Raw genomic sequence first — 10,908 nt, 5'->3', positions numbered from 1 at the left:
TTTGTGTGTGTGTGTGTGTGTGTGTGTGTGTGTGTGTGTGTGTGTGTGTGTGTGTGTGCCGTGGAAGCTGCGATACGTAGACTAGAAATGAGTGTGTGGAGGAGGGGGGTAGAGGAGGTGCAAGGTAATGTGTGTGTGTGTGTGTGTGTGTGTGTGTGTGTGTGTTGGAGCTCATGTACGTTTATATGTATTTGACTGTGCTTTCATATCTGTGAAACTGCATGTTTGATGCATTTCTGTTGTGCATGTGTGGGTGTGGGTGTGAATGTGTGTCTTCATGTTTTACATTTATTCGCTTATTTATCACCATTGTTATCTTATTTATTTATTTATTTATTTATTTTTATTTTTATTTTATTTATTTATAAAAAAATCATTTTATTAGTATTACTATTATTATTACTACTACCTTTTTCTATATTATAATTATTATTCATTTATTTATTTATTTATGTAAGCTTATCTATTATTTATTCGCCCGTTTTTTTTTGTTTTTTTGTTTTTGTTTTCTCAAGGCCTGACTAAGCGCGTTGGGTTACGCTGCTGGTCAGGCATCTGCTTGGCAGATGTGGTGTAGCGTATATGGTTTGTCGGAACGCAGTGACGCCTCCTTGAGCAACTGAAACTGAAACTGAAACTGACCCCTAGGTGATGCAGCATGTGGGAGTTTGGGAAACACTGGACTTTATATTTGTGTTTTATACTACTGACCCCTAGGTGATGCACTGTGTGGCAGTTTGGGAAACACTGGACTATACATTTGTGTTTTATACTACTGACCCCTAGGTGATGCACTGTGTGGCAGTTTGGGAAACACTGGACTATACATTTGTGTTTTATACTACTGACCCCTAAGAGGTGTGTTGTGGTGTTTGGGGAACACAGGACTTGATTTTTGTTGTTGTTGTTTGTTTCTGTTCTCCTCCTCCAGTTTTTTTCTTTTCTTTTTGTCAATAGGTTTTACATTTTGAATTCACCTGTCATGCCAAGTTCTGTCTGCAGATTTTGCTATTGCTGGACTTTGTGAATAGTTTCTTTTGAAAATACTTTTGAGACTCGTTCACTCCCTTTTGTGCATGGAAGCATACACAAGTGCATTTGTATGTTTCTAGATTTATAAATAAATGAATGAATAACCGTGAGTGCATTTACATATTTTGAAGTGTGTGTGCGTGTCTGTTTGCATTTGTGTGTGTTTGTTTGTGAATATGTGTGTGTAAAAACACATGTACATGATGAGCTTTAAAACTCCAGTGTTACAGGACATGGTATTTGTATTTTATTATTACTGACCTCCAGGATACACTGTGGTAGTTTCAGGAACACTGGACTTTGTGTTTCATTCTACTGATCCCTACGTAATGCAGGCTGCAAAAGTTACATTTCACTGTACCATTTGGGTATATGTGAAATGATGCAGTGATGGCTTAGAGGTAACACGCCCGCCTAGGAAGCGAGAGAATCAGGGCGCTAGTCATTCGGATGAGACGATAAACTGAGGTCCCGTGTGCAGCATGCACTTATCGCATGTAAAAGAATCAACGGCAACAAAAGGGTTATTCCTGGCAAAATTCTGTAGAAAAATCCACTTCGATAGGAAAAACAAATGAATCTGCACGCAGGAAAAAATACAAAGAATTTCTGTAAACTTTTCTTTTTCCTCTGCCTGTGCTATAGCTTTCTTTGTGATCTGGCTCAAATGATCAAATGATTTCTTAACATTTGCATGTCAATAAAGCTTAAAACAAGCTGATCAAGAAGTAAACTGAAAACATTTTATTGTTAACATGAAAATGTCACTTTGATGTTTGTTGGAAGACATTGCATTAACGCCGTGAAATGTTTTTTGGGGGTTCATTTACTGTATTTGAAACATTTATTTAATTATAGATTACAAACGTTATTCAAATGTTTCATGGAAAACATTGCTGTAACGTTTGAAAATGATTTTATTTTGGTTGATTTATGGGCAACATGCGAACGTTACAAGAATATTAATTTGATGAGCAGGTTAACATTTACTTAATATTAACTGCTAACATTAATTAAACGTTTGCGGTTCACGCTAAAAAAAGAAATTAAATGAACATTACCATGCTATCTGGGTTCATCAGTTATTGTCTTTACGTGTCTATGTTTGTGTGTGTGTGAGGGGGGGGGGGGTGTTAGTATATCGTCAGCTATTGAAAATTTTTATTTGACTAGATTTAATCTCTTTTTATGTTGCGCATGATCATTTCATGTTGGCGTTTACAACGAGCCTGTGATTGCGTATTTCTGACATAAAACAATGATGTGTTAGTGTTTGAAGTAAATGGCGAGCATGGAGTCAAGTTACACATCTTGTCCGTGTCACGATCGCTTTGAGAATTGATACTACTGAACGATAGCAAAAGCATGCAGGGTATCCATTTGTGTTATGAATATTCTAATGCCATTTCATTAATTCAAAATATATTCATGTGTGTTTTTACCTTCATATTAGTAATATTTTATGTTTGCCAGATCTGGACATTAAACAACCCATGGGTCCCCCTTTTTTTCTTTTTTAAAAGAGGAATATATCTCTCTAGTGAGTCTTCTTGAACATGTAAATGTATACTTTCCTACTGTATGTGTTTTTGTTGCATATAAATTATTTGAAACTGATGTGAATTATTTTTTTGTTCACAGGTACATGCAGATTCTTGACCATGTGGCTAAGGAACCAGTCCAGACACCTAAGCAACCACAAATGTTAATTCAATTCAATTCAAGTCAATTCAATTTCAATTCAAAATACTTTATTATCTGCTTCAACCAAAAACCAAAAACAGAAAATTATCTTTAGGCTCACTTAGAATAAAATGCCCGTCAGCAAAAACCAAAGAGAAAAAAACTGACACACCCTTCACTTATCACCATGCAGTCATCAATTATTATGTAAAAAGGAAACCATGTGGGTAAGATACTATTACATTATGATTTAGAGTGTAACAACTGTGTGTGTGTTGCGTGTGCATGCATTGTTTTGTGCGTGCGCACGCGCGTGCGCGTACATGCGTGTGTGAGCCTGCGTGTTGAGCGTGCGCGCGTATGTGTACGATTCAATCATTATAAAAAGGAGAATATTCATTAAGATAATTATAACATTTTAAAACACAAATGCTCATCAACAAATAAAACCGACAAACGAATGAGCAACTGGCACACCCTTCCTTGATCACAGCGTACATAATTATGAACTATCATGTAAAAAGAAAACATTTAGGTAAGAAAACAAAAATTACATTTTAAGATAAAGTGAAACATTTCAATGATATAAAAGGAAAATATTCAGTATGGTCAGAAACCTTATCAATATGATACAGGCATTGGGTTATGCCAGTAACATGAAGACCCATGCAATCTGCTGTCTCTTCTGACAGTTCTGTTTGACAATTCAAGTCTGATTGTGGACATGATTACAGCTGATGACATCAGAATTTCTTTGCAAAGAGAAATATTCCATGTAAGGCTCCTGTTATTCTAGTATTATTACTGCCAATGTTCTGACTGTAGCTGTCTGTTCAGTGTTTCCAGAGGATGGTCTATTTACACAAAACTGAATTATCAGACCTAGTTCTATCCTCCTCTCTATCATACACAAACGCCCCAACACGCCACATCGTTGAGGCAAACTGAACAGCAACAGCTCTTCTACCTCTGCACATGTCTGTGCTTTAGGTGACACGCAGTTTTACAGTAAACAACCCACATACTTCATCACAGATGTCGGTCAGCAACTTGTTTATGGTACCACGGGAAAGGGGAGGACGATGTGCAACATTTGCCTGGACTATGCACAGTTAAGGTTCCTGGTGTGGCAGAATAGCCTGCACACTTGGCCACTCAAGCCTGAAACATTGCTTGAATTATTAGCCCTTTCACCGCCAAGCTCGCATTTATGCACAAGCGTGGTAGAGGACCCATGTCACTGAAAGGTGACCATTCATTGGTCTGTTATCCATGAACCTACTGCTCTTAATGTTCTGTGGTAGGATAGGCCATATTTTCTATACATCGCACAGGGAATCCCCAGCTATTCTTAGCCACTGTCTTTTTTGTGTTTATACCATAAGGGAATTTTTTTTTTACTCAAAACTGACAGGCGGTGAAAGGGTTAATGACACAACTTTTTCTCAAAAGACAACAGATGGACATGGTTCCAGAGTACATTCGGTTTTTTTCTTCATATTTTTTTCTGTCATGTCATCTTTCATGTAGAAACCTTTTATATGTTATTCACAATGTCCAGTTTCTGAAATGTACTGTTGTTTGATAGCCAGAACAGGGCCGAACAGATTTTTGTTTAATTACACATGCAATACACAACAATGAAGTTTATCATTACTTTCGTCAACCCTATTTCATTTATGTCCAATTTGAAAAACAAAACAAAAACAAAAACAAAAAAACCAACAACGAAAAACACACAAAAAAAACAACAACAAAAACCACTGAAGTGTGTTAAAAAAAGACAAAAAAGTGATTATACACTGATTGACAAAAGCGTATGGAGCATCAAATGAAACAAAAAGAGCAGTCAGATTTTTTTTTCAAAAATGCATCATATTGTATATCATTTGAATTATAATATTTACACACACACACACACACACACACACACACACACACCAGAACCTTTTTTTTCACACTAATATTCACATGCATTCCCTTTCCTTTATACACTACTTTACTCATTTCCGTCTAAAAACACTTATAGTGAATAGACGTTAAACTGAAGAAAACACACACACACACACACACACACACACACACACACACACACACACCAGAACCATCCCTGATCAAGTTCCAGTTAGTGATGAAGGGTATTATAAGTGAACTGCCTGAAAACATTATAATTTGAAAATTTTATCATAAAAAAATAATAAATAAAAATAAAAAGGCAAGTCTAAAAGAACCTGTATGTGAAATATTGCACAGGTGCTCCCGATTTTTGCATTGTGTTCTTTCTTATATCTCTGTTTTATCTCCTGTTAGAAAACAAAAATACTTGAGTCAATTTTATTCATTAAAAAGATCATCCAATTTCTCATGTTTGTGAATGTTTGCTCTTAGGAATCTGAGTTCACCTGAACTGTAACAGTCTAACAGTCATTAATAAGTCTGGCAAATGCTATCTTGAGTTCAGTGAGTTTCTTCAGAACATTGTTCTTAACTATGTCCATGGCTTGTATGTCACATTCAGAACTTATAATGCTTTTAAAGAGGATTTTGCTTGGGAAACTGGCAGGTTGAAAGCTTGAATGTCATGGAACTTACTATTAATTGACTTACATGTCTGAATTACATATCTGTGGTAAGTCCAAGTAAATCAAAACAGTACTTACTGTGTTCAAACTATGTCCATAACTGTTGATGTCACGTCCAGAACCCATAATGCTAAATAATGACTTAATACCAGATAATCAATGTTCTTTGTAGCTCATAGATAAAAAACACCTTACTTTATGAATAAAAGAGTGTGCTAAGAATTTTTTTCTTCTGTTTCCTTGATGCTAGACATTTGTTTTTGATGGCCCAGTGGCGGATGTGACAAGAGACATGAAAGACGGCTAATTCCTGAAATGTTATGATTAGGGTTGAATGAATGATGTTAGATAACTGTAACTGAAGCTCCCCTAAAATCCCCCCAATTCATCTAAAATGAAAGCCTCATGAATATTTCTTTCTTTTATTAAACTTACAAATCACTATGTCTTGTGTCACATCCGCAGCTCGCTGCTAGGAAGAATTATTTGTTATCAGCCAACCCATCACCACTTCTGTCACAATAATGTACAAGGTTTAGGCATTCTACGGGTCTGCGGATCATCCTTGACCGCCTAATTTGTGGCTCCTCTTCACTTTTACTTTGGGTGGATTTAGGCTGAAAGCAGTCTGTCTCTGACTCCATAGGAGGCTCAAGTGTGCCTCCACTCCCCTCCCCAAACCCCCTCTGGTGCCACTCCCCCTCCCTCCTCGCTCACCTGCAGGTCTTCATCGCGTCCTTCATCAGGTCCTTCCCCGATTTCTCTTCCCACTAGGGGTTCTCCGCCCCCACCGGAGTCCCGTGTCGCTTCACGCTGTAATTTCACACCTTCGTTCAAGTCTTCCAGTCTCTCTGTTTCTCAGCAAGTCTTGTTGAGCCGCAGATGCATGTACATCAGCTCCAAAGCCCGTTCATTGCCAGCATCTAACATGTTCAAAGCTTGCCAAACATCTACAATAGCATATTCTGATTCAAAGGCAAAAACATCTACAATTATTTGGTTCTTTTGCAAAAAAAAAAATCTTGATCTGAAACACTCTGCACATGAAGTTTCATGAAAGACAAATTTTCAACTGCGACCTTGCATACAACAACCATTAAAACCTCAAACATTAATTTTGCTTTAGGTTTTTGCACTAAAATTGAATCTAAGTGTAGCCGTGTACCGAGTGGTTCTAATAGGCGTACGGCTACAAAAGTGGCGTCGCCGACAGGATATTGATCCTTCAAAAATACCCTTATGACAGGATTAAGCCTTCACAGAATAGATCAAATCCCCCGAAAGCGGAGTATGGCTGCCTACATGGCGGGGTAAAAACGGTCATACACGTAAAAGCCCACTCGTGTATACACGAGTGAACGTGGAATTTGCAGCCCACGAACAAAGAAGAAGAAGAAGATCAAATTATTCCCTTTATGGTTTCAATTCTTTTATAAAAATTCAATCCATCCCTAAACCACAGCCCTTTACCACCAAGTGTACCTTGTTACAACTTGGCGCTGTGAGCATAGGATGTGCTAATTCTCTAAATATCTCTTATAATAAATCACAGCCAGCTCATAGCCAAGCTAATCTCTATCACATACTTGGCACTGCGAGCTAGGATCGTACAGGGGCAAGAGGTTTCATTAACAGTCACATAGGGATAGTTAGACCTAGGAGAAGAGAGAAGACAGTGCAGCAGGTACATCAAGTCCACGAGAAGAGTCGTCGCCCCATCAAGATGGCTTCATCCGACTTCCTGCCCAAACTCCCGACGCTATCCGGTGAGGAAAGCAGCATAGAAGTCGACGACTTCATCCAGGAAGCCAGACTGATCCTCCATCTGCAGCCCTTGGATGACGCGACAGCCTCTCTCTGGCTGATCTCAGCCCTTGCTGGCCGAGCTCGCCAGCAGATCGTCAGGCTGCCAGCGACTGACGTGGACACCCCAGCCAAGATCCTTGCGGTTCTTGTTGAGAACTGGGGAGATCAGCGAGACGCCACAGAGCTTGCCACTGCGTTCTTCAACAGACAGCAGCAGCCTAAGGAGACGGTGACCGACTATGCGTCCCACCTTCGGCACCTGTGGACCAAGGTCAATAAGGCTGGAGATGGGATGATCCAGGTGTCAGCGACCATCCTCCGCGATGCCTTCGCCAGAGGTCTTCAGCCAGCCGCACTCAGGCGCGATGTCAGGTGCCTCATCCACTACCACCCTGACACCACCTTCGAGGCAGCTAAGAAGGAGGCCCAGCAATGGCTTAGGGAGGACAGCCACACCTACAACACCTGCCACGGCATAGACAACACCACTGTTGTCCACCTGGAAGCCCAGCTGGCCATGCTCGCAGCTGAAAACACCCGCCTGCGACATCAGCTACAGTCCACCATGCCAGCACACCGCCCACATCCTCCACAACCAGCGCATCATCCTCAACGCTGTGTTGCTGACCGTACCCCACACCCTCCACACTGTGTCTGGTGTGAGAGGCCCGGTCACATCAAGGACCAGTGTCGCCACAAGCGACGCTACCTGAGGGCCAGGCAACTGAATGCAGACCACAAGCCTGCAGCTCCAGCCTACAAACAATGTGTCACTGACACACACACTGGGCAACATGGACTGATGCCAGCTACTCAAGCTCCAAACCAGAGACACAGATGACAGAGGCGCTACAGCACTACACCTGATGCTGTCGTCCCACAGATGTCCCCACCTGTCGTCAGCCCTGCACTGCAGAGGTCCAGCCAACAACCACCACCGGTAGTCACGCCAACTACCCGGTCCCACTGCACCACCAGGGCGACAAAGTGTCTGACACTGACATTGACGCTGACGCCGACAGTGGTGTGTGGATGACCATGCCCACGCCAAGACCCATGACATCAACCCGGCGAGCTGCACCAGAGCCGCCTCCACTACCACCAGATCCTGCACCAAGGCGATCCACACGACTGGCATCCAGGGCACCACTGAGTGTGTGAAGAGACTGATGAAGAACCATTTTACAGCCAGAGCTGAAACAGTGCTAATATGCTATTTTTCTCATCATTCCTGTTCATGCTGTAATTTTGTTTTCATTTCAAATATTTCTGCATAATGCATGTTTTATGTTTATATTTTTCTTCTTGCTTGACCTGTAATTTAGCTTGTCACAAGGTCTTAGCAATGCAAAAAGCATGTCTATGAACATGCTCTCATAATTCATGTTATAATCTATGCTTTTATACATCATTTACATGTATGCTTGTTTACATGCACGTCTGACAGTCATATGATAGATTGATAGGCACACAAATGAATGCTTTCAAACTTCATAGTGTATTTACCTAATTGGGACCCCTTCTCTAAATCAAACTGTTCAAAGTTAAGTTAGGATGCATTTGACTACGTCCAAACTCTTAATTTAACCTGCTAATGCTGCTTTGCATATAGAAGTAGGGTGTTGTTCATAAGAATATTGCAGTCACTCCAAATTTCACTCTGCTATCAGTTGTCAGCTAAATTATCTCCCTTACCTGCCCAATAATTCTTGTTTGATGCTCAGCTAAGTCTGCTGACAAGAATTACTTTAAATTAACCATCGTGGACGATAGATTTCAAAAGATGGGGGGAGATGTGACCAAGCACTATGTTGCTCCAATATTTGCCTCACGCACAAGCTGTATTAGCTTGCCTCACGCACAAGCTGTATTAGCACAAGCTGTATTACCTTGCCTCACGCACAAGCTGTATTAGCGGACGACAGTTTTCCTTCCTTACCCGCGCCCAGGATTGTGTGACGTCACTCTGCTTACATCATTTACATCAACTTGTGTTTGTGTTCCACCGTAATTAATTAATACCTCTTTTGTCAGATCAGTAAACTACTAGTATTATATACTGGCAGAATCGTCGCGATTCCATCTTTAAGTCTATTCCATTTATGTTTGCCTATGTTAAACTGATTTAACGCAGTTTGTAATTTTCAGCGATGAGCTCGTTAAAAGTGACCCTGTTCAGGTGACTTAAATTAAGATTATAAATTCATCTAAAATAACCAACACTTCATTTTATACTCATTATAAAGTAGGTGTTGAGCTCTTTCTTTTGCAACTTATCCGACGGAAATCAGTTCGGGAATCATTTAGAAATCTGTCACTGAACACCTTGTAGAAAACACAGTTGTCATCGGATTCTCCGTGATTAGTGACAATCTGCTTGCAGCACACGTGACGGCCTTTGCGGTCCGCTAAACTTGCATAAGTTGGCACAGTGAGTGATGAGTGGTCATTTCATACCTGGTCAGTCATCTGACCAGAGCTCTCTCTCTCTCTCTCTTGCTGTGTCACGAGCAGTGTGTTGTGTCGTGTGTGTGCCCACAACGGCTGACACCTCGCTACGTATCGCTGTAAGTACTAGTGTGTAGAATGTGTTGCTTTGTAATTGTATTATTCAACACATTACTTGTGTTTATATGAGTATGTTCAGTTATTGCTTTGCTTAGTTAATTCTTTGTTCAGTTATTGCTTTGACATGTTAGTCTCAACTCGGCTATGATTGACCTAAATAATTGCCATGTCGTCATAGGCTTGGAGCAGTGTTCCATTTGATTCTTTATAACGTCACAGTCAGTGACGTCTCTGGACACAGATAGTTTGTTCCAGAATGTTCTAGTGGGTGCATAAAGTTCATTCACCACTTAGTGGTTAAGCCATGATGGTTCTTCACTTACTATCTGGTCTATCAGTTTGCCAGTATTATATCTAAGCCACTGATTCCCTATCTTGTTTGTTATTCAGGTGTTATCTTTCATGCTAATATCAGTTGTACTGCTACAGTGTGCTCAGTACTCTAAGAGGTGTGTTGTATTCTGCTGTTGTGATTACAAGATAGTGTTTGATTAATATCAGTTATTGGTTAAAACCACCTGATATGTATCAGTCTGTTCATTGTAATTTAGTTGTCATGCTCTCTCCTGTATGGCTTACTCCCGTATAGTGCTACATGATAAACTGATTCATTTGAGTCACTTTGACACAGTATAAGCTTTACCTAATCTATACTGTCAGTGTACTTTCACCAAGTCAGCATCGCTTCAATCACTTTAACTGCGCTATTTAAATGTATTAGAAATGTCATTTGATGTCAGCGTTTGGTCTTCACACATATGCATTATGTTGTTGCGTATCCCAAACCCGAGTGATAGTCTTTCTATGTATACATGTGCTTTATTATTCACTTGTGCCGACATGTTGTGCTGATGACATTTATTTGTGTCATTCCAGGCACTGTCTTCTTCTCATTGTCTTCTTCTCACTGTCTTCTTCTTAGTCTTCTCTTTTTATCTTCTCTTTCTTATGTTCTCTTCTTAGTTTTATTTTCTTATGTTCTTATAACTGTTGTAAATAAAACAATAGAAAACCCCATTTGTGACTGGCCTCTATATGTTCCTGGCCTGTGCGTGGGATCTTGTCTATCCTTTCATTCAATCAATCATTTAGGTTAGTTCTTTTGTGCCATACCCTTGAATAACCGCTCGGTACACGGCTACATAAGTTTTGTGCTCTTATCCCCCTTCTTACCCTTTTGACGTCAGCAGTCTCTCCTGCAGGAATCACCACCTCTTTCTCATGCACTGTCACACAC

The sequence above is a fragment of the Babylonia areolata genome, chromosome 32 (assembly GCF_041734735.1).
Source record: "Babylonia areolata isolate BAREFJ2019XMU chromosome 32, ASM4173473v1, whole genome shotgun sequence".
NCBI classification, from domain to species: domain Eukaryota; kingdom Metazoa; phylum Mollusca; class Gastropoda; order Neogastropoda; family Buccinidae; genus Babylonia; species Babylonia areolata.
Note: the sequence above shows the minus strand (reverse complement) of the source record.